This window comes from Pan troglodytes, chromosome 5, assembly GCF_028858775.2.
Source record: "Pan troglodytes isolate AG18354 chromosome 5, NHGRI_mPanTro3-v2.0_pri, whole genome shotgun sequence".
Lineage (NCBI taxonomy): Eukaryota > Metazoa > Chordata > Mammalia > Primates > Hominidae > Pan > Pan troglodytes.
In genome coordinates this window covers 168,481,977-168,489,186 of record NC_072403.2, presented here as the reverse complement: position 1 = coordinate 168,489,186, position 7,210 = coordinate 168,481,977, and positions in this window count along the sequence as shown.

Here is a 7,210-nt window from a genome sequence, read left to right as displayed (position 1 = left end):
TATAGTATAGCAATGTCAAGGAGCAGAGAGATGGGGTGGATTGCCCTGTAATTCAGCATCTTGCTGGCTTGTTTTTAAGGATCTATACAAACAGCCTCTGTGGTGTTAATCACAGGCCCTGACTAAATGACGAAGGCTGGGGCCACTGGGAATGTCTTATGGTCTCACACAGGATGGGCCTGGTCCTCAGGACAGTTTGCTCAGATTTTGGGCAGAAGCTGACCGTTCCAATGAAAGCCAGCCTCAAAATCTCCTTTCCTATGACATAACTGGAAAGTGCTGCTAACGGCAGCAGGGGAAACAGGGCAGCAGAGCTTGTTCAGGCAGGAGAGCAAGATTCAGGCATGACCAATGACCAGAAGGTCCCTGAGAGTGAAGGAGACCAACAGGCCAGGCTGTGAGAGGGCAGGAGGGCACAGGAGCCATTCCAGAAGGCTGACTGTGAGCAGGGACTAGAGAGGCTTCATTGCACTTACTTATGCGAACACTCTTAGGTCTTGGGAGGGCAACAGTGGGTCTCCTGAGAGGCCTATGACAGGTTCCTGCTCTCCAGTGACAAGGCGGGGGGCAGAGAGCACACACCCCTTCAGGGCCAGCTGGAGCTGAGTCTGCATGGCCTCTCCACAGCGGTGCCCTCCTGGATTTGTCTCTCTGCCAGGATTCTTTGTGGGGTACAACATGCCCACACCACACCCCTTCCAATACTGGAATTCTTCCGGACAGGCCTACGAGAGCCTGAGGAATAGGCCCCTGTGCTTTCTGCCAGGCCAGGGGTGCACTGGGACGTGTAACATCTAGTGACAGCCTTGGGCAGAGGCCTGAGTCCCAAGCTTGGGTCATGGGAGGTCACAGAACTATAGCAGTGCAGCTAAGGCCATTTTGAGGTGACAGCTATGAGAAACAGCTAAGTCCAAGAGCCATGAGGGGAGATTTGAGAATGTGATGAAAATGGTGGTTTTTAGAGAAGGGTTGGGAGGTGTGGGACACTGGCATGAGAATCCTCTGGTGACTACGGCTTAGACCTGAAATCCCGAGGGGCAAAGACTGAAAACTCCATTTAAGGTAAAAGAGTCTCCAAACCAATGCATTGATAGTAAATATACAATTTAAAAATAACATCATTTACATTTACACACATCAATTAAATTTATACATGCAAATGGAGGGATGGAAACATGCCCTTTGCTCAGTTAAATCTGTGTAGGAATCATTGTATATTATCATCTAAATGTTGAAAAATACACTTTATTGGTAACAAGTAGTAAGAACTGGAGAAGTTTTGTCTGGGTTCAGGATTTTCTCATTAAGGGTAAAGTTTGGCGGTTTGGAGACCCTTAAGAAGCTAACACATTTGCAGTGTAGTTTCTTATGTTCTACTTCTTTTATTCCAATTCTTTACCTATAAGTCTATAGTAATTGTATTTTTACCCAGAGAAGCCATGTACTTCTGAGGGAGGAAAAAACGCCTTTCTTTTTCTAGAGTGGGTGTAAGAGTCAGTTAGCACCTAGGCATGGGAACCAAGGCCTGGCCACCTTCCCAGGGGCCCCTGATGATGCAGACAGGCCCAGCGTGGGCCTTCTCTGGGCTTGGGAGGGAAAGAAGTAAGGATAAGTTTAGTTTTCTTTTGAAGTTAATAATCTCCTATAAAGGCTTTTGGTAAGGTAAAGCAGACACCTTAGACAGCATTTAACATTTCCTCTTTCTTTTCTTGAGGTTGGTGAAATCTGAGGGCACCAGGTCTTGGAAAGACAGGTGTTGGCCCATCACCAGGAAATGTGTGCCAGCCGGAGACCCTGGGCAGGGTGGGACATGCCCCTTCTCAGTGCCCCCTGCTCCTCCTCTTCAGCTGGGTGCTGGGTACAGAACAAAGAAATACTTTGCTCTTGTTCTCTGTTATAAGTGGGAGCTGAACAATGTGAACACATGGACACAGGGAGGAGAACAACACACACTGGGGCCTGTCGGGGGGCCGGGCAGGGAGAGGGAGAGCATCAGGAAAAATATGAACTTGCTGGGCTTAATGCCTAGGCGATGGGTTGATAGGTGCAGCAAATCACCATGGCACACGTTTACGTATGTAACAAACCTGCACATCCTGCACATGTACCCCGGAACTTAAAAAAAAACAAAAACAAGAAATTCTTTGCTCTCCAGAATCCCTCTTTCTCCCAGACTGGACAGAAAGGAAACCGAAGGAAACATCTGAGTGGCTGGTGTCTCTCATTCACATTCCACCGTGGCAGGCAGGGGACTTTTTTGAATTAGCAGTTTTCTTGTTCAAAGGGACAGTCTCCAGACGGCATTGGGAGAAGTCTGGCTGTAACATTCTGTGTCTTCTCATGACCACAACTTATCTGAGGAATGACACTATTTCCAGAACAGATTCTGATGGAGATTTTGGACCAATTTTGAAAATGCTGTAGGGGTAAACATTCTCAGATGTGCTGAACTTGGGATGATGTGTGGATACTTTAAGAGGAGCAAAACCAAACAAAACGAAATAGCGGCCTTTTACTCAGACAGTGTTCCAGTCAGAGATGGGCGTGCTGTGTATGAGGGTGAAGTTCGTGGCGGTGCAGGATAAAGGAGGAGGAAGACAAACTTTGAGCATTTGCAGGTTGATATGTACTCACGATCTTATTTCATCTTTCCGACAACCAGTGTGGAGTGGAATATTTTATTTTTCATTAATTTTTTCCTCCACTTTATTGAAGTATAATTAGTATACCAAAAAACTGCACATAATAATGTATCTAATTTGGTGAGTTTGGACAAATGTATACAACTCATGTTACTCTCTCCCCAATGCAGATAATAAATACATCTATCACCTCTTCAAATTTTTTGTGTCCCTTCTTTTTTTTTTATGGTATTAACACTGCATGAAATCCACCCTCTTAACACATTTTTAAGTATACAATACCTCATTTCAAACTCTACATACTATGTTGTCCAGCATCTCTCTGGAACATACTCATCTTGTGTAATCGTAACTTTATACCCATTGAACAACAATTTACCTTGAAGCAGAATATTTTAGAATTTTATTTTATGCATGAGAAAGCAGAATCAGGGAGGTTCAGCCACTTGTCCAAGTCATGGCTGGTCAGTGCTGGAACCGGACTCTGAACCAGGCCTCAAGCTCCCCATTCTGTGCCCTCTTCCTTCCAGGAAGTGAGTGGTGCAGCCGGTGGCCTGGAAGATGCCGTCTGCTGCCACCCCACTTTAGTATCTCAGTTGGATTTGGGGTGGTTGGTTGGGTCCACTCAGGTTCAGATGCCTCCACTGAATAACATCTAAATGGCATTTTTAATCTCGAGACTCTCAAAAAAAAAAAAAAAAAAAAACCAATGAGAAGAAGCAGAGTAACAACCTGAATTAGTATCACACAGGTTTCCTTAGCGGAGACATCAGAGAGAGAACTGAGTATATGACTTTGGTGTCAGAGGACACGAGTTTCATCCTGTCTCGCCATTTACTAGTGGTGTGACCTTGGGCAAGCTACTCAAGCTCTCTGAATTCAGTTTCCTTTCAGTGAAACAGAGCCTGTAAGAGTTTGTAGCTCAAAGGGTTATTGGTGAAGGTCAAAGGAGTTAATGCAAATAAGCACTTAGCACAGCGCCTAGTGCACAAAAAGAGCTAAATGGAGTTACGTGTTATTCCAAATAATTAATTAAATTAATTCAACAGATCTGGCTTTCCCTAATTGCCTCTTCACTTGGGTTGGTTGGGTTGGTTTTTCTCTTGCCATTGATGTCTAAAGGGCAACTTTCAGCCCTGATTTCTTCATTCATGCCCTGTATATCAAGCTTATTCATTGATTGCTTATAGGATATAGGAATTGCCAGGAAGGGTGTAACATTCTATTAGGTTGGTGCAAAAGTAATCATGGTTTTTGCCATTAATAAAAGAAACCCAGTGAGGATGAGCATTCATTTAAATAAGCAGCAATGTAAACATGAGTAAATATTATTGCGCGGGCCTGTATTTCTTTTCCAGTGGGCCTATTCTGTAGCTTTTGTAGCTTGGATTAGGGTCGCAGTCTCTGGTGTGGTCAGCTGTGTGTGTGAGGTGAAGACCTTCGTAATGTGTCAGTGTTCTATGAAAGAAGCCTACCCTGTCAGGAGCGATCCCAGAGTGAACAGTCTATTTCTAATGCAGGAATAAATTGCTCTTTTCCCTGTTGAGGATTTGAAGGGCTAGTGGGAAACTTACAGGATGTACGTTCTGGTAGTTAACAGGCTTTTGGAAACCATGCCCAAACATGGGTTTAGAAGCATCATAAGCCACACCCACTCCCTCTTGTGTCACTGAGGCCAAGGGGCGGTCACCATTTCTCACTGCACTCATGACAATGGACTCTACGTGCATGGAAACTGCTTCCCTCCTTTGTGTTGCTTCCCATACTCTGGGCATTTGGGTTGGCAAAATGCCCCTCAGTCACCTCCTCCTGGCAAACTCACTCACAGAGCTCAATATGTGTAGCTCAGCAGCTCTTTCCACGTGCCCTCCTCCCTCCCCACTGGGTTACCACCACATCCTTTGGTGAATAGCCCATCTCTGTCATTTAGTAATCCTGCTCAGGACTCCTCCATGAATCCTCTTACATTCTTTGCTAACTAACCCTACGTGGTTTCAGCCATGCTAAACATTCCAGGAAACACTTAAGAAGACAAGAAAGGGGAAAATAGTAAAGCTAATATGTGTGGAGTATCTATTAGATGGCTGGCACTATTAAGTTCTATTATCACCATTTTTCATACTAGAAGCTGAGACTCAGGGAAGTCAAGGGTCCCACCCTGTGTGTGTGTGTGTGTGCACGCGTGTGTGTGAAATCAGGCCTTAAATCTACGCCTGTCTGACTCAAAGGTTAGTATTCTTTACACAGTAATAGTATTTGTATCTTTTTGTTGAGATTATTGTTTTCTTTTAACCTTGCTCATTGTAAAATAAAACATAGATATGGAAAACCACATCAAACAAATACGTAGCTTAGTGGAGTTTTATAAAGTGAAACAAATATCCTTGTAAATGCCATGCAAGTCAGGAAATAGAGCTTTGCCAGACACCCTAGGAGGGCCTCCATATGCCTTGTCCCCACCATTGCCCCCTCCCATGAAAAGTAATCACTACCTGGCCTTCCTAGCATTATCACTCCCTTGCATTTTAAAAATGGTCTCATCACTCAGTTATGCATCCTAGACATCATTTATTTGATATGCCTTTTATAATGTATAGATCATCCATTTCTTTTCCTTAACATTGATATATTGAAGAACTGTGCTGTTGAGTTTCCCAGGGTCAAGGTTTTTCTGCTTGTATAGACAAGGCCATCAACCTTAGCAAATTAATGCAGAAACAGAAAACCAAATACCACATGTTCTCACTTGTAAGTGGGAGCCAAATGATGAGAACACATAGATACACAGAGGGGAACAACACACACTGGGGCCTATTGGAGGGTGGAGGATAGAAGGAGGGAGAGTATATTGGTCCATTTTCACGCTGCTGTAAAGACCTACCTGAGACTGGGTAATTTATAAAGAAAAGAGGTTTAATTGACTCACAGTTCTGCAGGGCTGGGGAAGCCTCAGGAAACTTACAATCATGGCAGATGGTGAAGGGGAAGCAAGGCATGTCTTATGTGGTGGCAGGAGAGAAAGAGGGAGAGAGAGAGGAGAGAGAGAGAGAGAGAGACAGAGACAGAGGAGGGAAATGCCACTCACTTTTAAACCACCAGATCTTGTGAGAGCTCACTCACTAGCATGAGAACAGTATGGGGGAAACTGCCTCCATGATCCAATTACCTCACATCAGGTCCCTCCCCTGACATGTGGGGATTACAATTCAAGATGAGATTTGGGTGGGGACACAGAGCCAAAGCATATCAGAGAAGATCAAGAAAAATAACTCATGGATACTAGGCTTAATACCTGGGTGATAAAATAATCTGTACAACAAATCTCCATGACGCAAGTTTACCTATATAACAAAACTGCACATGTACCTCTGAATTTAAAAGTGAAAAGAAAAAAAATCCAGTGAGGATGAGCGTTCATTTAAACAAGTAGCAATGTAAACATGAATAAATATCATTGCATGGGACATTTTGATACATCTTTTGTTCTCTGTATTCCCTATAAATTGCCAGCTCAATTCAGAGGCTGGATTAGACTCAGGTTTGATCACATTGGCAAGATTATAGATGGCCTTGTGTTTTTCACTGGGAGGAACATAATGTCTGATTCTGCTCTGTTTTGATGTTAGCAAATGTTGATCCTCAATGCCTAAGTCCATTAATTTATATGGTTGCAAAATGGTGATGTTCTAATTCTATCTTTTTATTTTTATTTACTAGCTGGAATAATTTTGTAAGGTAATATTTATCCTCATCTATTATTGGTTACCCAGTGATGAAGTTCATACAGGAAAGGCAGGATAAGTTCTTGATTCTCTACTTTTATTTAACTATTTTTTGAAGAATTTCATTGGTTCTCTGTCATCTTCAGAAGGTGACTACTTAAAAAAAAGCCACTTAAATAAATGATTGCAAGTATATAAAATAAATCATTAAAATTAGGAGATATACCTAATGCTAAATGATGAGTTAATGGGTGCAGCACACCAGCATGACACATGTATACATATGTAACTAACCTGCACATTGTGCACATGTACCTTAAAACTTAAAGTATAATAAAATAAAATAAAATAATAAAATTACCATGGATATACATACATACGTTGAGTTTCAGTCCATGGCAATTGTCATCTTGATGGAAGTTCAATATGCCTGATGGCTTTCTTGCTATCTGGTGTGTCCGGGTGTACTGGGCTCATCTTCTTATGTTTACATCTCTTACCCCACCTATTCTCCAAGAAATGAATGACGGCCAGGCACAGTGGCTCAGGCCTGCAGTCCCAGCACTTTGGGAGGCTGAGGCAGGTGGATCACCTGAGGTTAAGGGTTCGAGATCAGCCTGGCCAACATGGTGAAACCCCGTCTCTACTAAAAATACAAAAATTACCCGGGCATGGTGGTGGGCACCTGTAATTCCAGCTACTCAAGAGGCTGAGGCAGGAGAATTGCTTGAACCTGGGAGGTGGAGGTTGCAGTGAGCTGAGATTGCGCTATTGCACTCCAGCCTGGGCGACAAGAGTGAAATTCTTGAAAAAATACAAATTAAAAAAAAATTGGAAAATAACTTT